The following is a 25,736-nucleotide window of genomic DNA, read 5'->3' on the forward strand; positions in this document are numbered from 1 at the left end:
CGATACACTAGTGCTGACTCTCCGACGTTTATTTACTCACATGAACGCCTTGTTAGTTTCACTAAACCATATATGATCAATTTCTGCGTGAGATCGTTAGACATTACGTTCCATATAGTTGTTATATCTGCCTTAAATATACCACAAAGAATAAAACAAAACAAAATCCTTGCCAAATGCCAAAGATTTCTTTAGCCGCCTTATCCATATGATTTGCTTTATACTCATAACTTGCAACTTTTTCGTTCGTTATTTGCTTTACTTACTTACATATATTTACTATACTCAACGTTATCCAAATCGTCCACGAGCGAATGCCTAATCTGGCGACTATACATTACTTTGAAAATGAATTTGTGATCAGGTGAAAGAATAGCTCGAACAATTGTCAAGACAAAGTAGATGGAGCCAATGGCAAGACGAACGCTCCTCTGCCTATGATTATTACGCGCCACGATCTTAGAGAAATCGCCTTTATGTCATATCACGCACGACCTGTCGCTTGGAAGATTATTTTGTCAAATTAGTGAGCTGAAGCGAATTTCACGACTTTTCTTATTGCTATCAGCGTTTTGATAGGACGTTGTTCAATTTACATGTATGATCTAGCTTTTAGCGAGCGTTTCGCTATATACTTTGCATGGAGCTTGCCACTGCCGGTTAGTTAATTTTAAGCCATACCAAAGGATTTATGTCTTATAGTGACCTCAAATGTGCTCTTTTCATAAATGTGCTCTTTTCATCAATGATTTTTCATTTTTTTTTTCGTGTTAATATTAACTGATAGAGTCGAATTTAACCTCTGGTTAAGTGACTTAAAGTAGGCTAGAGCTTTTATTACAGATCACGCACATACAGACTTGTCTTTTCCCTGCACACCGACAGAAAAACGGGTCACTGGCCAACAATATGCACTTTCAAATGGTAGAATGATATAATAATTCATCGCGTACAGTATATCTAACTCTTCGTCTCAGACTATAATGAATTATACTCGACATATCATTCATAACAAAAAAATACAAAAATTTGGTTTTAAAGAAAGTGCTATCGCATCTGTTTGTCTGAACCCAATCAACAAAATAAGTTGTATATCTTACTCTACGTCTCAAACTATAATGAATTATACTCGACATATCATTCCTAACAAACAAATACAGAAATTTGGTTTTAAAGAAAGTGCTATCGCATTTGTTTGTCTGAGCCCAATCAACAAAATAAGTAGTGTGAGGGTGGGTATATGTCAGTTAAAGCTTCAAGTGCTCTTAAACCTGGTTTCTGTTAGCGCGGCGATTTGCGTTTTTCTTTCTTTAAGTAATAGGAAAGGGCAAAGTACACTCTCGTCACTTTTACAAGTCAGGTAGCGTCGACCCAAGTATCGAAACTACAGAGTGAAACAGCAGCGTATATATATATATATATATATATATATATATATATATATATATATATATATATATATATATATATATATATATATATATATATATATATATATATATATATATATATATATATATATATATATATATATATATATATATATATATATATATATATATACAGGCGCGTATCCAGGATTTTCAAACCCGGGGGGCGCGAATTACTATCTAAGCGGAGCGCCACCATCGGTTGGCGCGCAGCGTACAAGAAAATTTCTTGTTTTGAAACCCCCCAGATCACCGGAAACGGCACTTCTCGGGCTTGAAATGACCAACCAGATGTACACTTTTTGCCTGAGAACCAAGTATATCATAATAGTTTTTTTTTCCATCCATAACCTTTTTGAAGATTGTCAACCCGGCACACATCATGTTCGACCTGATCGCATCTCCTGTGGGTCTTTGCTTTTGTAGGTGATTCTACGTCGCGGCCCACAATACCCGTCAGCCCCACTTTTTAAGGTTTTAAGCCCCATATTTGTTCAGAATTTGAAAATTCACATTTCTCGTGAAAAAAACTCACTTCAAAACATACCCATAATGTTGTACAAAATTTCATCTATGGACAACCAATATAGAAAAAAACTTCCTTCAACCCCTAACAGACCGGTCAAAATTGCACGAGTAGCGGGAAGTGTGATGTAGAATGTTGGTCAGAAATTTTCGAAAATTCAGACACAGTTAATTTATTGGTGTACAAATATTAAAACCTGTTATAACGGCTATTATGAAACTTGGTTGAAGGAAATGAAAAAAATAGCAGATATTTCCGAAACCGAACACTACACACATAGGCGTAGGAGGCGCGGCGGCAGTGGCGGAGCTAGGGGTATTGGTCAGGAGTGACGAGAATGGTCTGAAGGGGCGCTTTCGACACTATCTAAGCGGAGCGCCACCACTGGTTGGCGCGTAGCGTACAGAAAATTTTTGAGTAAAGATACTCCCTAGATCGCCGGAAATGACCCTTTCCGGGCCTTGCTAATTTGCAGATAACGAAGAATAAATAGGTGTCATCGCCACTTTGTCAGAAAATTACAGTACACCAACAAAATGTGACAAATGTCAATAAGTAGATGAGAGCGCAATAAAAAAGTCAATAATCTAGAATAAGTAAAAAGTGGTAAAGAGCTGAAAAAGGCGCCAGCAGTCCATTTGAGTCGATCAGGGGGCATCCGCCCCCTGACCATATGGACGCTCCGCCACTGCGCGGCGGGGGTGCAGGCCCTAATTCGCCATTACTAATGTAAAAGAGAGTTTTGACATAATTGGACCTCCTTGCTTTTTATACATCTACATGAGACATGTCGTTGTTTACATTAGCATCTGGCGGTATACTGCGCAATTTTAACGGACCGTACGGTACATGATGGCATGCGATATAATAACCGATGCTTGCTTATATGATATTGTCACTCACACGTTGAACGCGCGCTTAGCGCGCGAAAATGTTTGGTTATTTTTTCAGGCAAGTCGGACAGTTTTGAGGCTTTTCATCCTGGAACGCCATTTTCATGTTCACTGATATGATGTGATATCTACTGTTTGCGTTACAAATTCGAACAGGCGCGTAGCGAGGAATTTGGGAGGGGCGAAGCCTGTAGGCAAATTACCTAAGCGTAGCGCCACCATAGGTTGGCGCGAAGCGTACAAGCAAATTTTGGCCGAAAATGTCTCCCAGATCGCTGGAAATGACACTTCCCAGGCCTTGTAAGTTGCCTCTAAGCACTTTCTATTTTGAAATTACTTAGCGATATCATTTAAAAAAAAATGCTGAATGGGGGGGGGGCAGGCGGTCGCCCCCATCCCAAAATGCGTCATGTTCCCCGACGACACGGTCGAGTTCGAGACCAGCCACAGTTGGTTTCATAGCACAATTCTACACACGCGTTATGATAGACCATATATAGTATATATATAGATCATTAGTGAGAGAGGAAAATGGAAACGTCAAAAAATGAAGTTGTCGGTGTAAGGGGTAGGGTGAGTCACACTTTTACGAAATCATTGATCCGTCACTGGCTACCCTTCAGCGCTGTAATGATGTCACCGTTCTTCTTTCTCTTCCCGGTGTCTTCGTGTTTTGCTTTTACTCCCTCTTTTCTCCTTTTTCTCTCTTTCTTCTTTTTCTTTTCCCTTCCTTCCTCTCCTCCTCCTCTTTTTTCCCCTCTTTTTTCCTTTTTTCTTCTCTTTTTTCTCTTCTCTTTTTCTTACCCGGGGGGCGCGCGCCCCCAACGCCACCCCCCTGGATACGCACCTGATATATATATATATATATATATATATATATATATCAAGAAATAAATATATATATATATATATATATATAAATATATATATATATATATATATATATAAATAAATATATATACATATATAAATATATATATATATCCTATGAATATATCCTATGAATATATGTATATATATTTATTTATTTCTCCGTCTGTAGTTTATTCGTGACTTTTCTTGACAATTTAAATAAGTTTCGAATAAGCCGTTGTCTTACAGTTTCACAGGTGAAAAAGCCCGACACGTCGTTATAGCCAGTTAAAGTAGTCGACACACTTCAACCGAAGGAAATAAAATAAAGCTGGATGCTATGATCCGTAATCAATATCAGACAACGATGATTGGCTAAATCAGACAGTCGTTGTCTGTAATGTGTCATATTAGCATTTGTTTGAGTCAACAGGGGATAGCGAGTGTAGGTAAATGTATAGTTAACAGCCACCTGTTCCCCCATTATGAAGGCCTTCTCGCAGCAGATGGTGTTCATTTTCCATCATTTTATTTCTTCTTCTGATACCTTAAGTCATAGTCATGGCAATGAGTATATCCCAAAAGCAACATTGGTCTATGCAAAATCAGTACAGAGCAACGACAATTTAAATATGAAATTTTAACGAACGCATATTACATACCCATGCAGCATAATCTGGCTAAAAGTGTGCGACGTGCATTCTTGTATTTGCCAAGCAAGAAATTATCGAACTATACGGCACTGCTGATGAACTGAGTTAATGACAAATTTACTCTTGGGATACTGAAATTGCGAGTCTTTTCGGTTGCTTGCGAAATGATAGTTGCAATGGCATACATGCCACCAGTCTTTATATATCATTCGATCATATTCACTCACGGTAATGTTGTCACCATGTGCCTTGTTGTTGTAGCGTTGTTAGCGGACATGTGCCAGTCTCTATCAAATCCACAGTTGTGTGTGGACTTAACGATGTCAAAGGAGGTATATACATTAGTTCGCCGATGCATTGTTTATATGGTAATGTATGCAAATAAATGCATTAAAAGTATGAATAATACCATCTCCGTAATGTATTTTCCTTGTCTTTTACAGTTAATTGAACGTAAAGTACAATGCCCATAACATCGCACAACTGTTACTTGTTCATTATGCTATTCGTTCAAGTTTTTTTTTTTGTGTATTAATAGTTCTGCAACAACAATATGTTTTGATTCCTGAACAAGCTTGTTCATTGATAAGTACTAACTTTCTAATGATATCATAATTATTACTCAAACCAACAACAAGTATTCCCCGTATAATAATAATCACCAAAGCCAACTTCAAAATGCTGGTATGACATATAGCCATACGGTGGTAGCAGTGTGAACTCGACATTCTTTCGTAGTTAATCAACCTGATGGTGGTAGCCGAACAACCTAAACCTAAAGAAATATTCACATAGTTACTCGATATCAACAGTCACACCATGATATATATATATCATGCAGGAAGGATGTGTGTTTGTCGTTTGCGGTCTCTGTGACTACACTTGATTTTGACACTTGACAGTTTGACTTTTGTTGACTTGACTTGACTTGACTTGACTTGTTGACTTGACTTTGTTGACTTGACAGTTTGACACTTGACAGTGACTACACTGGCTAATACGCCAGTTTCCTAATATATTCTGAAAAAGGATAAATCGGTTATAGAAACTTGCAAATATTTCAAAGCAAGTCTAATACAATTGATCTATGTGTATGAATTGTTCCGGCTGAAAGTACCGTTACAACGGTGCAGAATCTTCCCCTGGGTCTATCTTGTAAACCCTAAGTTCCCAGCTGCTTGACATACGCGGACACCAAGAGATACTGAAGTTAATGTTCAGGAACCTCAGATATAAAGGGAGTATCACAAACGGCTGCTGCTGAGGTGATGAGTGGTAAGCAAGCCCTCTGAAAGTCGGTTCTGAATGTACCGACAACGTACACAAGTCAAATGTTCACGACACAGTTCAACTTTGACGTACCCAATAATTATCCGCCAATTGCGGACATCATTGCGGACATCATTAATGAGATGCCATTATATGTAATATTTGCGACACCCAGGGACACAAATCTCTCGCAAATACTACGCAGGGAAAATCTGCACCAGTCTATAATTTCCCAAGGAGAACTCAGACTATATAGTTATAGAACTGCGGCACACACACGTTAAACCACCTACACCCCATAGCTTTTCATGAGGACAGTCATACACGTTGTGGAATATACCTGCAAACACACGTTTACGACAAGATTCGAGATCCTAATAAACAACTTAAGGTTATATTTTAAAATGAAAGGAATACTTCAGACGTTTACTAAGTTATTAAGTTGGCTCAATATAAAACCTACTATCACTTTCCAAAGATGGACCCTTATTTGTTTTTAGCTTGAAAGAATTATATTTCGTCTTATGTTTTGTCTTGTGCACTGGTATCGTTACATGTTGTAGGAAAGTTTTCGTTGTGAATTGATACGGACTAATGCATCTGTCGAAAGCAATGAAAGTATTGCATAAGGCTAATCATTGACGTTCCACAATTGTTACTTACGAATTTTGTATCCCAGCATCCTGATCCAAACTCTAAACAACTACAGCTGTTTGAAACCATATGACACCAACTACTCATGGGAAAGCATCTCTGCGGATGGTCTGTGATGTTTGCAGGGCAAATGTTCTCAAAATTCTTATATATGTATTTATAATTCACTTCTTTGGTATCCTTGAAATGAGATACATATGATAGGGGAAAAAAAAGCTTGAAGCGAAATCTGCAAACATTGTAATGAATTTACTTCTCGGAATAAATGGTAACAAGTCTTTACTTTTCAGAATAAATGGTGACAATTGTCGATAACTTATCCGAATTCCATGATTACGTGTTTCGGAATGATGTCACTTGGTTTAAATAACATATAGAAACTCTTCAGTAGAAATCAAAGGGATGCGATGGGAAGCTATCATTTGAATCCTTATTTTAATACACTTTTCTATTGCATTCCTTACCTAAAATGTTTGTTTTGTAATGATATCAAATACGCAGGCAACAATTAAACATCCCAGATAGAACTAACTATACACAAATAAAACTAAAGAAAAAGAAAGAACTTTACTCATAAAACAAAAGTCAAGGCCAACCAAAGAACTTCATGTAAATTGATAGCAGTTCTACTTCAGAATTGTAGCTTTTGAGATATGGAAATAGCTGTTAAATGATTAAACGTAATAATTTGGAGTGTTTTACTGTTTAATTCTCAAAATGGTTAATGTTGCATCAATCAATATTTTACGTGTTCGTATATCCTTAAGACAAATTTGTAAATAACTCTTTATGAAATTTAGCACTCAGTATACTGATGAAAGTCAGCTATTAGCAATCAATTTTTTAAAGCACCGTCAGATTTAGAAACAGTTTGATCGACGTTAAGATGTAATTACACCTAAATAATTACTCAAACTCCCCATTGCGTCTCCATCTAGAAGATGCAATAAGACTTGACATTCTACGGTGAATGGATTTGTCTAAAGCTGACTGCACACAACTTCTTTCCAGCTTCTGTTTCCACTCGGACTGATGGCGCCTTTAAATAATTCACATCACTTAGGTGGTGGATGTAAAGTAAATATTTTTTAAATCTTCTTATCAGGATTATATGACAGAAAATGTCGTCTGTTCTGATAAATCCAATGTAAAGTGAAGTACCTGATAGATGAAATTGCTTCTCATAATCGGTGATAACGTTTCAGAAAGTCGACGTTTGGTTTTGTATATATATGTATATATATATATATATATATGTATATATGTGTATATATATATATATATATATATATATATATATATATATATATATATATATATATATATATATATATATATATATATTACTTGTATTGTATGGGTGTCGTTCTCCTTTGTTGTAGGAATATATGTCATTTTGGTGCTTCATGGATACTACTTAAGTATAAATATTTCAATGGTAAATTGCCACAATACGGTGCTAGTGCATCCAATGCATTTTACGTTTTATTATTAACCTCCATAACTACTTAACATTGTCCTTTTTATATTCACTGAGTTTGTAAGAACGAAACTGTAAAGTAGGATTGAAATAACATGAGATAAAACATAATGTTGTTATTATACGTTGTTTGTTATACGTTATATGTTGTAATTATACGTGTTGTAATTATACGTTTTGTAATTATACATGACGTTATAAGTATACGTGCTGGTCTACGATTGAAACGTTTTACGTGGGATGTGTCGCAGAACCACTTCATACCTAAGCATCGCACATATACAAGATTTAAAAACAGGTAATCGATTCCATTACTTTTGCAATAATGCATGCACCCTCTGCCTACCCCCCCCCCCAAAAAAAAATACAAGGATCAAAACGTGCTTGTAGAGACTGTTTCTTAGAGACACATACTTGTATATTAGTTAGGTATATCGGAATATCGACGTACTACTAACGTGTCATTTTGACTCAATTAGTTTACATCTATTATATAGACTACTTTGAAGATGCTTTCGATAATTATCTAAGCATCTCTGATACGCTTCAACGTGTTTCACATAAGATAAGAATTCTTAATTGATGAACTATTACAATCAATTGACGTTAATGAACAGAAGATGTTTACACCATCTCCATTAGCCCTATCATTAATGGCGTATGAACGAAATTATCTAGGCCTATAATAACAGATGAGTCCAGCAATAACTGGGTTGATAAGGAGCATTTTACCGTAATTGCCATGGTGCTACGTAAAAGGCTTAAATTGGTTGTAGTCATACACGCATTGTTACTAATATATTGTCGTATATTCAGGCTATATACAGGTATAGTTAACATTCGTGCAGATTGTCACACGATCGTCAAGCCATTTCAAGTATCTGTCGTGACAGGGGCAAATCTATTAGTCTACATGAGCGGTAAAGCAGATGAGCTGATTTCTCTTATAGCTTGTTCGTTAACAATTACACCATGTTAACGGCAAAAATATATGTGTACCACACTATTTAAAAAAAAACATAGACTTGGCTTTATATATTTTAAAACACACATGCTGCATAATTCCCACATTAAATCTTATGTAGGGCTGTCCGTCTCTCGTAGACGAAGGCAATGTACTCCTTGCGTGGCCTTCCGTGTTTACACATAACCGTGTTCACCTCATCACGTTAGTATTGACATAAACTCATTTCCCGCCATTTTCTTCTGCGTGATTTCCTGAGCTGACTCACGTTTTATCAGTGAGCGAGATAAGATACTGAGTAAAGTAAATCAGAATATTGTGATTTCGCAAACAGTGACCTCATCAAAAACAGCAGAACCGTATAAAGCCGAACAAATGGAATGGACGTTAAAATAAACAACTTAAAGAATAAAGAGACATTTTTTGTGTTCAATTGTGTATACAATACTGTAGTAGACTTGTAATTGGAGTACAATAACATGAGTACACAGTATATAGGAGTACAATTCCGCTTGGTATGAGCTCGAATAACAGCACGTAGTATAGCTGAACTATGAATTAAGATAAATGCCCGAGTATTAGAACCGGGTACCATCCAAGAGTAAGTTACATAGTACAGAGTAAATGGTAGAAAGCGAGGACGAGGGCGGACTCACTAAATTCTTGGTAGTTCTATATTCACCTTTAAACGGGGGGGGGGGGGGGGGGCTTTTGAGGCACAAGGAAAGGCTTATAACATCTCGCTTATAATAAAAGCAACATAATGAATTTAACTGTACAGATCTTTTAGCTAGATTGAGGGGTAACATGCATATCTGATTGAAGTGTTTTGGTCAAAGTGACACAAAGTCATAACCGTGCTCTAAATGCAGTTTAAACTGATACCAGATGCAATGCTCATATTCGATGCACTACTCTGTAAACTGCAAGAGGTATACCTCAACATTTCTCAATGTGTTTGCTACTGTTTCTCCTTGCAAATCATATCTAAAGAGCAACATAATTATTTGATTAATTCTTTCACATGTTTTGATCTATTGATTTGCCGATAGATCATGAAATATAATGTCAACTAATGCATGGTTACTTTTGGTATCACTTTTTCCGTTGTCCAATGACAATATGACAAAATATGTCGTGGATATTATTATCATTCATATTTTGTTTGTACGAACGTATAACGGTAAACTTCACTCGAACGGTTATGCCTACGACAGAGCCGTTTTATGATTTCTACATAGCTATAATTTTTTTTTCTGGAAGCACAATTTGCCTAAATAACTTCAAGCTAAATTTGACGTATTTTATAATTGAAGTGCTATATCTTCGTGATAATACATACGACGTCGTCCCCTATCTATCGATAGAATACGGAAAGTCTTGAAAGCACCGAAATAGTTTATTCAATTACATCTCTTTGTTAGGGTTGGTTTCCTTACACATCAACATGTTATTACTGTATTAAGCATGTGTCAATTTTAGACTATAGGGAGGCACGTCACAGTCATGTATAGAAACTGTTTCAAATTGAATTGGAAGCGATGTGCAGACAACATATATATCATCAGCACTAACGATATGGCATGTAACATTGGCAACGCCACAGAAAATACTTAGTTGGTAATGTTTATGCGTAAATGACAATTGATATATCGCAACTCTCCCTTTAAACAATAGAGATATCAATTAATTTTTAATTGCACGGCTTGCATGGAGCAAGTATTATTACAATATGTGCTACATATAACATAATGTAACGCAGCAGCTATTTACGTTGCGCACACCCTTAAATTATTAATTGTTTTTGAAAATCCGCAATCAAGTTTCCAGATCCAACCTTAAAAAAAAAAACACTTAAAATTGTGGACACATTCGACTCCACTATAGTTCGTTCAGTTGGTTGTCATGTTCTTATCTTTATAAATATTTATCTAAAAACACTTTTGCATCTCTAATGATAAGTACTTTTCAACTGATGAAGCTTAATGATCCGTGTACAAAGAGCAGTACACGGTTGGCAAGGAGTATCTTGGAAAGTATAGTTTTATGTTAATGGTTTACATGTCTGCAGATGCATCACTTTTAAACCTGTTATACTATACGAACATTTAGTAAGCAGACGGAATGTAATCCTAACATTGCATTACGGAACACGTCGTTGTTCAATCGATTGAACCAAATGTACTCTACTTAACTACACAGGAAAACCTTTTCGCTGTTGCGTAAGGCTTGTTTTAAGCATGCCATAGGCTTGAACCTGGAAATACATATAACAGGGCCCCTTACAATTGTTCCAATGATGACATAAAAATGCTAAAGTACATTATTTTTAGTGAAAAGTTGCCACGCTGTAACCACACCGAAGATGTTTATTTGATATGTGTGTATGTGTGTGTGCACGTTGATTACGATCAGTTTACACTGGGTCATAACCACCGTGACTTGTTCTTACACTGTCTTCTATCTCTATACACTGTCATGGTTTTGCCTGATGTATTTGCTTTAGCAAACATTGAACCTTTAAATTTCCGGAATGTTCTTGTACAGACAAGTAGGGACGGATGCTTTGACGTTGCAACCAAGGGCGGCGGAAACACTTTCAATTTGGGGGGGCACCGATATCAAAGGGCACTTTGTAGAAATTCGATTGGACTGATGCAGCCTTATATTTAGTACCCTTTATAACTCTTATTGTATTATCTTATTTGCGTATACACATCACTCCATCCCCCCCCCCCCCCCCCTCAAGGAAAATATGCATACTAGCACTGCAATATCCAATGTGCAAATTGGGAAACAAGGAACAAGTTTTCTTTTGAGACAAAATGAGGTGAAATCATGCTAGTTGCTAATGTAGGAATCTTCCGAATTAAAGTTTATTTCTTGTCAATATCTTAACAAATTTTTTCCATTCGAAATAGCTTTGAGTTTGACCCACAGAAATTCACTAAAAGTCAGGGGCGTAGCCAGGATTTGCAAAGTTTTATGCACGACTATCTGAGCGGAGCGCCACCATTAGTTGGCGCGGAGCGTACAAGAAAATTTTTGGTTTTACAAACCCTCCCAGATGGCCGGAAACGGCCCTTCCCGAGTGTTCATTCTGGTTCACTGGCCTCTTGCTAACTTGAGACACCTCCATTTTTAGGTAGAAAAAGGGCACATTTTTAACCTGAGGAAAAGTGGGGGGGGCACGTGCCCCCTGTGCCCCCCCGGTTCCGCCGCCCTTGGTTGCAACCTTTACCAAACATGGAGTTTGCTGAATGCAATGTGAACTGGTATGGAATATTGATAAAATTGGTGCATTCAGAGGCAGCCGATTCACACAGAGGCTACAGTAATTACTAAGAGTCTTAAAACTTTGTACAGCAAAAACTGGACTGTGCCGAAAATCTAAGAAATCGGTAGCATGTGCTATTGAGATTACAGTAAGAACTGCGGATAGCCTATGTGTATAATCCCAGCAAATCCCAACAACTGGATTTGTTGAAATTACACAGATCCTCAGTTCTTACTGTAGTCCAGCACATGCTAACGATTTATAGCACAATCCACTTTTAACTTTGGTACAAAACGTTTAAGATTTACAGTTGTATAACTGCATGTCTCTTTGTGTGTATCGGGTGTCAGAGGGACAACGCCTTGATACTAGGTAATGTTTTGTAAGATCTCTCCGGGTGGCGCGACCCTAGTTACCCTTTACTGCGACATATGCGACCCTTTTAAGTATAACAGCGGGGGAAAATATAGCAGGAAAGTGTAACCATACTTGAAGGTTTGCTGCCACCAATAGCGGTACAATTTATGCTCATTACACGTGCGAATGCTTTCCAGTTTCTGGAAATAGTAAAAGTGGAATTTCTTTTGTAATATTATATCGGAACTCACTCAATTACTCCTGCCTTGCTCGCCGCTAGTGCCGGTTATTCATGAATAATATTCTTGCATAATGATGATATCAAACTTGATGATTTTACAACAGCACAGGATTTACTTACGCGAATGAACCTTTCAAGTGTTCTTGATCAAATCTGCTAGCTATAAAACATTAACTCACATAAGATTTCTGATAAAATATGTCACCCGCTGATGAATCAGCTGAAAACGACTAAGACATCATCTTGATTGCTGAAACCGCAGAACTGAATTTTACATATTTTAAAGCGAGCCGTTTCATATCTTTGACATATAAAACTGTGATTAGTTGTCATCAATCAACCATGTAAATCTGTACTATAAGATTCGATCTTGGTTTGCAAATGAAAAATTCACGTATTAATAATACGTTAAGCCGACAACACATCAGACGATATAACTAATGTGAAAATGAAGCATACGTGATGCGGAAGGTGGCTGTCAATGGAGCAGCCGGAATGAGAATATCCCTGCTTGAGACTTTACACAGAAATGTCAACAAATTTCTGACATCTTAAAACAAGTATTCAATTACAATTTTCGCAATATATATATATATATATATATATATATATATATATATATATATATATATATATATATATATATATATATATATATATATATATATATATATATATATATATATATATATATATATATATATATATAGGAAGAGGTTTTTTTTTCATAATTTGGCAACTTGTTCATTTGAAATATTGTATTATTTCAACATTCATGTATTACGAAATTCACTAGTTTACAAGTACATATGTCATACGGTTCTGACCTGATTGATATGATTAATGAGTTACAGCTAGTCTGCATTGCGACAAAACCCATGACTGGATTATCGTGTATGCAATCACCCGGGAAGCTGCCATTACAGTTTAGGGTTCATCTTCAGTACTTTCTAATTGTTTTTCTATAGTGTGCTTCCAAACACTGCATGCACAACATATTATACCATACAATAATTTATAATACGGACAGATATCAAATTGGCTGCCAGAACATGACAACCAAATACTGCCAATAAAGCTGCACGCCCATGGCCAATGTTGACCACAAGAGAGAATACATTCATCCAAACAGAATAGTTCAAATAAGTCATTCGGATGGAGATAAGGAGAAAGTGCAAGTGCGTCCAAGTTTCAAATATAAACACCTTTCATGAGTCATTACCTCGACAAATCCCCCACACACACCCCGCCCCTCCTCCATTCTTCTTTTCATACAAATCTAAGCACATAGATTACACATTATCATGCCACGTACATCCATCCCACTTTGCCTTCAGCGAGGAATTAAAAATCACTTTGAGAGATTTTACAGCACATTAGGAATGCACACAATCAGCACTGAGACGCACACTGCTGGCACAGATTAATCTATACTTATATCTCATGAATACTATACAGATTAGGCGTACTGTAATTGTATTTCTCATGCATTTGCGTTATAAAAACAATATGACGATACATGACAGAGCTGTTAATGTCTGGCTCATAATGAAATACGTTATCTGCGATTTTCGCAATTCATAGTCGAATACATGCCACATTAATGAGAACATCTAGAACGAAACACAGCCCAGTGACTCCAGTCATGAAATTTCCTGACGCCAAGTACCAAACTTTACATGGCGAGCGTGTCAGAAATTTACAGCTATTTTGTAGCATGCTTGGATGGGCACACCCGTTGGAATACCGTTCATTAAGATTAACACATTAAGATTAACACAGAGATGACAAGTTATATATATATATATCAAAATATCTCACCATGCATGGGCAATATGTATAAACACGAAATAGCATTCATATACATCTACCGATATGATTCTACATAAAATCCCACACGTCTATTGCATGCAATATTGAACCGCCCTTCATTAACCAAAGTTATCAAGGTTGAAAACAATAAATGAAGAAGAAGTACTTAAGACACATCTCGAAAATCGAGATTATCTTGTCTCTCATGAACGTTTAGGCGAAATTGTTAATTAAATACTGGCTCTATTCAAATTCACTTGTCGGACGTTGAACCAACAGAATTCCAGAGGTTCAGCGGCGCGGTATAAGCAAAGTTGGAACAATATAGGCAATATTAAAACAGTAAATTGGCTATGACTTTTTTTTTTTAATTTTATGATCAGACCTTATAGACATAGTATTATATTTAATGCATAAGATCGTTCTGTAGTCTTAACGCAAATTTATTGTTGTATATACTTGGATTCTTTTTCAAAGAAAAAAATTCTCTAAGTTGATATTTAAAGAAAAGATAAATACATCCATGATCCAGCAGGACAGAATTCTCACAGGAAGTCTCTCCTGTTTCTCGTCCTTATAACATATTACTGCCAACATGTCTTTGCCTGGAAGGGCATGGATTTAAAATAGATTTTGAACGGATACTTTTAAGAGGAAGAGGTTTAATCTCACTTGCATTCCATGCACAAAAGATGGACTGAGTAATGCAAACAGAAAGTGGTGAACATGATATCATTTGAACAAGTGAACGATAGAAACCCACTTTATACTTTTTAATGTAAATAAATACACAATCAGAGGTATCTTGGAATTTATTGCAAGTGTACAGTTTTAGAATCAAGCTTTTATCACAGCTACAATGTTACATAATATTAGCAGACAGTCGATCATCAATTATTACGACGCGGGGGAAGAGAGTGGTGAGGGTTCGGGGGGGGGGGGGGTAGGATATAAACTACTTCATGTTTGCAGTGTCCTTACTCTGATGCAGACGAACTGACATTAAACCAACCAAACTGGGTTGCTATAGCGTTCATGGCAAGCCAAATGCTCACTAATTAATGGTATATATACCATACATAGTAATAGCCGGCTCGCAAATTGAATGTTATAAGCTGCGGCCCAGGCAAATTTGGTGAATTGTTCACATAAGTTAATATCGCAAATGACGTCAGGTTGGATTTAGTGTTAATGAATTCCAATAAGTTGTTCATTAAGTTGCCCAAAAAGCCAAAATCTTCATCGTTGTCCTTTCTCATGGTGTAACAATGTTGTTCATATTTCACCAGGGCAGACAATTTGACGATTGCTTACACCAAACTACCGAATATTATAATCTAGCCAAGAATGAAAATGATCAGCATGTGCAAGACGGTGGTTGGGGCTGAAACTATGACGGATAATTCTCTGGCGTATAACGCCATAAATCTCTGTTTAGACAACGTATGCGCGAAACCGAAACCAACAGGGCTCTATATATGAAGGTTATACAAAGAATAATCAGGATGCTAATTGTGAGTGACATCTGATACGTGTGAGAGGAGGCGAAATCTTGTAGCATAGCTTTTCAAAGTAGCAGGATATAAAATCCATAGGTTAACGCATTGGTATTCATAGGTACATCAATCTCACGAGGTTGTTAACTGTGACCTTTTCATTGGTAAGCAATTCATAACAAGATTTTTATATGCACATACGACAAAATTTTCTTTAAATCGCAGTTTTCCTTTTGTTTCTTTTTGAAGTGGTGAAAATTCCCGAAACTATTCAACCCTGCTGACATTTAACCATTACATTCAGTTTACACTTAGTTACACACATGTGTGCAATATCGTCGAAAACGATGAACCAGGGAGTTCGTCGTATATTGATAAACAGCCAATATAGCAGCTGCCTACATGTCCGAACAACTCTAACGCAAACGAAGGCTCCGTATCTTTACAAAACGATAACGTAACCCCAAGTATCTTAAGATAATTAAGGTTTCTGACCTTGAACCCACAAAGGTGACGGTCCATGGGGATGAGGATAGGGCCAAAGTAGAAACTGCATGTGGTAATTGAGGTGTTACAATTACTGAGTCCTAAGCTATAAAGCCAAGCATTTTAGAACGAAGAGGGAAGTTCTGTTGTGGGATTCATGATCTTGGCCACAAAATAATTGCTTGCAACATGAACTGTTTCACTAAGGAACGTGCTTCCAATACTCGGTTTCTCTAAGTCCAACAACTTGAACAAAACGTCACCACAACATGGCATATGTATATGTGAAGTGGTGCTTTATTGACTTCCATGATGCCATCAATTTTAGCGGACATTTAAGACATGAATTTGAAGTTTGATTTTCTCAATGCATCATAGTACATTTAAGCAACCGAAGCTTCACAACAACAACAAAAACAACAACCAAACGAAGAATAATCGTTGTTTCTTAATCAGCCTTAACAAAATATGTGACGTATGATAATATCACAATCACATGTATTACGCTGAAACGAGTTTACCCTCTTCATTGAAAGCTCTGTTCATTTTTTTTAATGTAGATATTATGTTATTGAATGAATTCATGAGTATTTAGCAATATACAATTATTCAACGAGGAATAATACCTAGTGCGACAGTGCACACAGTCAATGATACGTGCTATGTTCCTAAGGAGATTACGGCCTCTCGAAAATACTGTATACATATAAATGAATAGCTGTTTTGCCATTTCGCTCGAGGAAGGTTAGACATATTTAATAGCTCACAGGCATTAACACAGTCTGAAAACGCCATAAGTGTTTCGTTTGTTACTGTCAGTCAGTCTGTGGGCTTTCTACCACCTATGGTAAGTGCAAAAACTTCAGTTTCATAATATTACTCCGAAATGCAGAAACAATGTTCACAGAAGGATTTTTTTCGAGGTGACTGTTTTCAATCCCGTGGACAGAGATGTTAATCTAAGGGTACTCTGATACACACCTGCTCCCACATTATTTATGCACACAAGGCAGAAAGTTCAACTTTATCATGTACCGGTACTAACTTGTATCTTAGCAGTGACGGGTTGGGCATTTTCTTTTGGCAGATGTCGAATCTACCTTAAGCCCCTCGTTTTATCAAACATAATAACTATTCAGATACCAGATACCTTTGAAAATGTAAATCTTTGCACCTTAATACGATAGTCTCTATTCGCGTCATTAAGCAACTCTTTATGCAAAGAAGTGTTTCCTGAGCAGACCATGGACTGACAGGTTTAATCCTGCAGTGTTCGAAGATCTCCAAAAATTCAGTACTTTTAATAGAGAGCTGTATCGTTTACATGATCTAGGTTGATACATTTGTGAGGTGTTATTCAAAAACATCTCAACTTGATGAGGCTGGATAGTATACGATTCGTTAGCCGGTATATTCAGAGATGTCTAACTGGTATTTACTCTTTGACCATTGAACAGCTTAATTTGTGTACAACATAATCGCAAGTCCTTGTAAGAAAGAAGAGTGATTTGAGCCGTTTCCCTTTTTTTTAAACAAATGCGAGACAAATATAGTATCCTGACGTTTTTCCTTCCTACGCTTCAATCCAAATGTGTATAAAGCAAACGTTTGGGATATTTGGTAACTGTGTGTCTGTTTAATGCTTCTCATTCCATGCGACTTTCACCAGAAACCAACTTTCATTCAAAACTGCTTAGAGAACCAACATGAGTCGCCACTCCATATATATATCAATGTTTGCATGATGTACGGTACATGCCGTGACAGTGATGAGATGTTGTCATACCAATGACGCAATGTTTATTCCTAAATATGAAAATGTGTGTCAGAGTCAACGGGTGTTTCTTTCACTTCGAGTTAAAATCAAGGTTAGATAACCTTGGTGAAAAAACAATACTTCAAGGTAAATCTGACCATGGAGCTATAAACAGAAGGAGAAAACCCACTCTCTAATGTCCGTAAAACAATCAATCATCGCCTTAACCACCCCGCTGAGTTTCGCGACTAATATCAGTAGCGATCATGTTACATCGGGCAGTGCGAAGCGACCGCGAGAGCCCCTTTGATCTTGCATCATTGTAACCGCCGCAAATGGAGAAAACGGCTGGCTGTGTAAAAATAAAGCTTATGAATATGCATGTCCTAAAGTTCAAAGTGCGTCAAGTGCATGTTTAGTTCTGTTTTCTAGCTCCATGGTGACAGCTTCGAGATTAAAATCTGATTAAGTCCAACGCTAAAAGATATATCTTTGGTCTAAAAGAAACCCGATATCTTTGCACGAAACATGCACTGAGTTAGCCTTGTTTTTCAAGATTCAGATTTTATTGACTTCGACCGAAAAACTGCCCTGTTTTTCGCGGATTTTCTCGCTTTCCGGACATCTCCGGATAGAAAACCATCGTGTTATGTGCTTAGGACGACCTATTGTTCACAGTGTACAACGACAGGATAGTGTACGGGTATGTACGAAAATGCTATTCGACTTAGAATTTGCTATGTATTTTCACTCTGACTGCAGAAATTACAGGTTGCACAAAATGGCGTCTGTTATAACTTGCACAATGACACGGATGCAGTCCAAGAGTAATTGTTTTTAAAGTGATTCTAATAATGATGCTTAAAATAAATGACCATTAGCCCATTTCATGAGGGTTAAAATTGTAGTCCACTTGCCATAGGCTAGGCCTAATTTATAATAAGTGTCACTGTTAGGGTCGAGAGCCTTGGCCTATAATATAAATAATACTAGTCCCTTGCTTGGCCAATCTCAAGTGTGAATAAAAAACTTATTGTAAGACATGTTGTGAACACTTAACTGAGATTCAAGGGCTACATTAAGCCTTTACATTGTCAGTAACCCTGGGTCAGTATCCAACAAAAGAAGAATCTCTGTTCAATTGCTTGATTTATATTTATTCGATTGGCCTAATATTTTTGTGGTTCATGCCCTGGGCTAGATTGGGCCTAGCGGATTAAGTTACATAACATAGACCATGTGTAGGCCGGTGTAGTTGCTGCTGTGGAAATGTGACCCACACACCAGTAAATAAAAAATACAAATCCATGCAGGCTCTAAGCCCAAGGCCATTGAAAATATGGATAATTTTCTAAATAGTTATGTGCATGCCCCTGTCCTGACTATATTGGCTCCTTGAAAATATTCATAAAGTAGGAGTTTAGGTAGATTCCATTGCAAACCAGATGCATTGGATTGAACTGCAATTGTGCAATAAAATATCAACCTACGGTATTTATGTCTCTTACGGTACTACAAAGAACTGACTGCACTGGGCCACAGTGTTACATCACTGCATTGATTGAATTAAATTAGAAGGTATTGTCCACAATAGGAAATTCGGCTTACACAGGTCGAAAAAAGAAAAGAAATAAAGGAAAGAAATAGTATAAGTATCAAGTACCATTGATGCCCAAAAGAAAGATTTCCTTCTGTTTTATTCAATAAGTTTATTGACCCATTTGGGAAAACAACATTGATTTTATGTGGGAAGTAAAAGTAGGCCTACATGTAAATTAAAACATAATGCTAATTTGCTTACACATTGGCCATTTCTTTTTCTCAAGGTATGACTAGTGCCCATCGGGAATGCTTAAGAACATTGTGCTGATTATGTGGCAGCTCAAAGACGATCCAAAGTGAAAAGGCACCAAAAACTAAACAGAGATACCATGCTTGGATATTGGGCACAATGTTTTGTCCTTGATGGTTGCAAGTTCCAAGGCAATCAGTTCATTACGTAGTTACTGCCGCAAAAGGCCAAGAGAGGAGGAAGCAGATCGCAGTTAAACCAACTTTTTCACTTTATGCATGGAACAATTTTTCAGTACATTTCCATGTCAAGTAACAGAATTTTTTTTTTCGTGGAACTGGTAAATTGTAATAATGAGTTAATGTTCTATAGATTTTTCAAAATCTTTTGCATAAATGTTTTCTTTGATTAATACAGTACCAGGGACATAGCCAGGTTTCTGGTATGGGGTGGGGGGCAAAGTCAAACTTCTGTCCTCATTTTCAGGCACTAAGCGGTGGAACAACGTCCTGGGGAGGGTATAAGGGACATCCTCCTCCCCTGAAAAATGTTGTTTAAAAAAGGGCTTAAGATGCAAAGGGGTTGTTATCGTTTCCATTCTTTTAACTGAATTTGTGTACTAAGAGGAGTACATTTAAATATTTTTTGCTCCCTATGATTTGTCACCGTCGCCACTCACATCCCCAAAAAATTCTGTGGGGGGGGGGGGGGAACTCGCCCCACACTGTCTATGTTACTGTACAGTACTGTAAATGAACTCAAACTGAATTGATTGTTCTGTATAGCACTACAGTAGATTTATTTCACAGTATTTAAATGTTTTATTTGTACCTTTGTTGTACTAGTACTTAAAGTGGGGATTTCTGTTAGAAGAACATTGTCATTTGTCCATGTGCTCTAGATTATTTTTTGGTGGAACTAGTACAGTATATTTAAATAACAATGTGGTGATTTGATCTTGTATAGTTTTCATGATGTTATCTTGTGAAGTAGTTTTATTTTCCTGTTTAGTACAATATATACAGTAAAGGAACTCCAACTTGCTGTTCTGTTTTTTGCCAGCTCTCATAAGTGAAGGGAAAGGTGCCCTTATAATCATATGCATAACATTGAATAGTCAAGTTGTCAACCAGAGTGTAGTGGTCAAGCGACTTGAAGGGATGCCATCCTGGCTGTTACTAATGGTTACATTGTGCCCATTGGGGATTAAAATCACATTTTGTGCTCGAATTATGTCCATATAAGTAAACTCATGTAGCTAAATATATTTTAATTTTGCTGGCACAAGGCCTAGGAAGATAGTGGGGTGGGAGGGGGGTTAGTGGGTGTCTGAAGGAGTGAAGGTGGGTCAAGAGAAGGATCCAGTTTGATGGTATTGATGGTGAGTTTATGGAGCTCCAAATGCCAAAGGTAGTATGAGGGTTTTACTTTTGAGAGATAGGGAGTTCGGCATCTGCAAAAGTTGTGGGAAGGATTCTAAATGCTGGTGAGGATATTGGGGGTGTAGAGAAGATTAAGCTTTGCCAACAGAAAGAAAGGGATGAAATCTTCCATGCTGAGCTAAAGTGCTTCTTTCAAGAGGGTGTAAATATTGCGAAGGTGAGTTTTGTGGTTGTCACTGTGGCGATGCTGCCATAGTCCAATTTAGAGCGGATGGTGTCCTACCTACCAGCCCTACGGTAGGTGGTGTTGAAGAGAAAGCATGTGTCACCTTTGACCTTCATCAATAAAATTTACAAGGAAACAAATCACAACAAAGTTTAAAATTTTAATTTGTACAAAACTGACAATATTCTAGTTCCACTATATTTCTCTGAACTAAAGTAAACTTGTTATAAGCTTGAAAGATGAGGTTTGCCATGGAAAGAACAAACGAACTATGTAAGTATACAACATAATTATCATAAAATCAACATATATAGATACCAATCATGTTACTCTCAGTTTCACTCCTTGCTTTCACTTGCCAATTCATTTCTGAATGGTTTCTCTCCTTTCTTGCTACAAGAAGTCTTCCTTTTTTGTAACTTATCTCCATTTACATTCTAACAAAAGCATTTACTATTAATTTTACCCAATAAACAACAAACGTATGAAATTTGAAGCAACTGCCCACTTAAGTCCTCGTTTAACAATTCTTTAACAAGATCTGCCCACCGATTCTGAACTGGCTTGTGTTGCAGAAGTTTTTGCAGAAGATGGTCTTTCATATTTTTATTTCTCAAAATAAGCAAGGTCTTCATGTTTAAAATTTGCTTTGTCTGAAATTCCAGTCTTGAAAAGCATGAAAATATTATCATTAACTAAGAGTAATCCACCTCTATTTTGTTTTTCCACCCAGGCTTTACTGTAATCTAAAAAACTGTGACCTTCACCTGCAACAGACATTCAGTTTAAGTACTGTAAAAATATTAAAGCATTCTGAGTACTCTTAACTTTCATGTAACGTTTTTTTAAGGGCAAATGGCACATAACCTGCTACATATCTTAGAATTTGTTCCTCATGTTTTTCAACAATTAATGTATCTTCCAAATTTATGTCGTCTGGAACATCCAGCCTCTCAAACTCTTCAATCATCAGCTTCACCATAAATTCAACTATATCCTGTAGCATGAACATTTCTAATGTCCTCGGCGGATGCAAAGTTTTTTGGCAACCATGTTTCGTGTTAAATTAATTTTGTTAATTTTATAACACTAGGTTCCCAATGCAATAACAAACAGCACTAGCGTTATTTGCCTAACGAACGAAGAAAAGTTTTATCGGAAAATACTTGACTAAAAGTACCTATTTCGCCATTACTTGTTCATATATTGCGATGAAATATATGCTGAGATAAACAATTAATTATTAAGTACGAATCTTCGAATGATTCGGTGAGAAATGAAAGATATATTCCGATCGAAATTCTTACAGGTATGCGTAACGTAACATATATGAGTACTGTGTATACTATTTCAATTACATATACGTTAGGATCGGAGTGTCTGTTGTTATGTTGTGAGGGACGCTATACACGAAATGACCTTTGTACCAGGATTACGTAATAGCTGATGATGGCTTTACCCGTGTTTGTGCCCTGAGGCATGTTTACTTATGGCGATCAAATTTTGTCGGTTACAATGATACTTCAAAGTGGGTTTTCTCCTTCTGTTTATAGCTCCATGATCTGACTCTAGATACGTCGCAGTATTGAGACGATTTGTTAGTACTGCAGTGTACGTGGTACGTCATGACGTTCACATGTTAATTCACATAAGTCACATTCTTCAGATAGAATGGGTTACAAAATCACAATACAACGAACGATGAATTAAAACTCATTATTTAACACGTCAAAGTTTCATGTTGTAGATGGTTCATCAAAGTCCAAGGATATGTGAATGATGTGACTCCTGAATGAACCACACAACAATGAACAGGTTCCCCTAGTGCCCACACTCAGGGGAAAGATTTACATGAGGCTCATGCCTGTGAATTTCTCCATGAAATCCTAGGTGATTGGGTCTACATATTTTATGTTCAATTTTTCGACAGGACGTCGAACCTTTCGCAAAACGGTGACGTAAGGAGCAGTTTAGTCAAACTTTGATTGGGGTATAGTACCAAGTGTGCATTTATAACCCTTCTTTTCTTTATCAAGAAAAGGATTGAAGTTTATGTGGAACAGTCGGCTACAATAGGTCGGGGTGAAGGGTTTGTTCACCACCGATGGCGAAAACAATTCAATTAACGCGCAAAGGCTTTGTGATTCCTTTTCATGAAGTTTGCCAACCACTTTACCTGATTGGCAGAGCAACTGAGTTGAGTGTGCAAGAAACAAATGACAGCCTGAACGTCAGAGAGTTTCAGCTTCCTTGACCATTGCAGCACTTGACCATTGCGGCATGCCAAGGTGCCGTATGGGATTCACATTTTGGGTTCACATTTTTAGATTGACAACTGTCGACTTCATATATGAACTATGATCTCTACCAATTCCCAAACCCCTCCGGCAACTTTCTAAGGGGCATGCACTTACCAAGTAAAAGGATCATGTAAGCTATTAATGCAGGTATCGTGCTTAAATGCCAAAGTGCACAAAGTACATTGACATACCAAAACACCAATACATACACCCATATACACGCAATCGGTTCAGTGTACCGAAAATGCCATTTACAATACCTCGTCTTTTAAGTATGTGGTTTGCACCAGTTAATTTCCCTACAATAATGCACAGTTTACGATTTGTTGCACAGTTTTGTAAACCCAGAACTGATGAACTTTCTCAGAGAGTCTCGGTACGATATTTCATAACAGATGCTCCATTGACGGCTTATGTATGGAGATCGAGAGCTTGCACCGAAACAATGTAGCCCCGTAGCTGTGAATGGATACAGCAAGTGACAGGCTTTGCATCAAATCAGACAGGTAGCAGCTCTCGCCATGCAGCAATCATATATCTATTATACTGAAATAACATTATCCTGCAAGAAAAATGTCATCGATCTAACTGAGAAAAAAGTACTACTTCGTAGCACACTCGATCGTTATTTGTATACCATGATGTGTCAAACTGGATACGCTTGACTTCCGATACGTCTCAAAACTGATGGTCCAAGCAAATATAGAAGGTGTGTGCTGGTGCACTTACAGAAATATCACACCATAGAAACGAGTTGCCAATAAAAAAAATGGAAAAAAGAGTAAATGCTACACTCAATTTAATACTAGCCTTTGTCATTTGATCTTTGTGTATTTCATTTCGAGGTCATTGTTATGCGTTTCCTTTCCACACCAACATCCTGCCTGAAAATTACCACAATTTGTGGATCTGCGCTATCAAATCAATACGGCTGACCGTGTGATCCCATTGGACTCTCTTGACGTGACATGCGTTCTAACGAATTTCTTTTCCTTTCCTCAGTACATTCAACACATTCAACACAATACCACACTATAGGTAGTCCTCATCGACTTCTCAAAAGTCGAAATATTAATTTTCACACACGACATTAATATTCGTTAACATGATGAAAATGTTGTAACTGTGTTTTGTTAATAAAATGAAAATATTTTTGTACGCATAAGTTGCAAATAAAATTAGGAGACCAACTCGAAACCACATGTGGACCCCATCGTACTCGTTACAGACGCATGAAACAAACTGAAATGAAGTAGTAGTAGTAAGCTAACCACTTGTTGCAACTGTCTACTTCATGAAGACTTGTTGAACCAGAAAGGGGATGTTTTCTATCGTGTTGCTAAATGGAATAATATCCTTTATGGGAATTACATTATAAACAACTATAGCTCACAAGCAGTCCACGCATATGGACGAACGACAACCTCACGAGAAACCATCCCCTTTAAATACCATCACGTTTCCATCAGCATAAGCTAGTTAGATCACTTCCTGTCATTGCTTACAGTTTGTACTTGATATTCATTTCAAACACGCGGGAACATCTATCACGGTGCCTAAGAGAATTTTACCATTATATCATTAATTTCATTTGAAGGATTTGGCTACTTTCGCTCGAAAACCTTTATTTTCTAAGTAAGCAAAGAGAAATACAGTTAAAAAAAACTCCCCGGAGAGTTAACGCAGAGTGAAGGAGCTCTTAAAAGTGGTAGCATACGTCTTCTAATCATTCGAATATTAGATGTTGCCAATCTTCCACAGAGTATACATATCATTTGATAATTAGGATGATAATTCTAAGACACCTACAAATGAAAGCCAGTATGCTAATGAGGCTGCGACAGATCAAATGCATAGCAGCTCAGCTTTCGACAAATAGTTTCAAGGTTG

The 25,736-nt window shown here is 37.1% G+C and overlaps 1 protein-coding gene and 1 long non-coding RNA gene across 5 annotated transcripts in view; one reads left to right on the forward strand and one right to left on the reverse strand.

Annotated features, from left to right (window-relative positions):
• Positions 1-25,736, reverse strand: part of LOC139966525 (atrial natriuretic peptide receptor 1-like) — a 308,214-nt gene that overhangs the window by 185,240 nt on the left and 97,238 nt on the right. The window lies entirely within an intron of this gene.
• Positions 13,312-21,887, forward strand: LOC139966528 (uncharacterized). Its single transcript, XR_011792685.1, has 2 exons — positions 13,312-18,849; positions 19,973-21,887. It is a non-coding gene; the product is annotated as an uncharacterized lncRNA (long non-coding RNA).

Source organism: Apostichopus japonicus, chromosome 4, assembly GCF_037975245.1.
Source record: "Apostichopus japonicus isolate 1M-3 chromosome 4, ASM3797524v1, whole genome shotgun sequence".
Lineage (NCBI taxonomy): Eukaryota > Metazoa > Echinodermata > Holothuroidea > Aspidochirotida > Stichopodidae > Apostichopus > Apostichopus japonicus.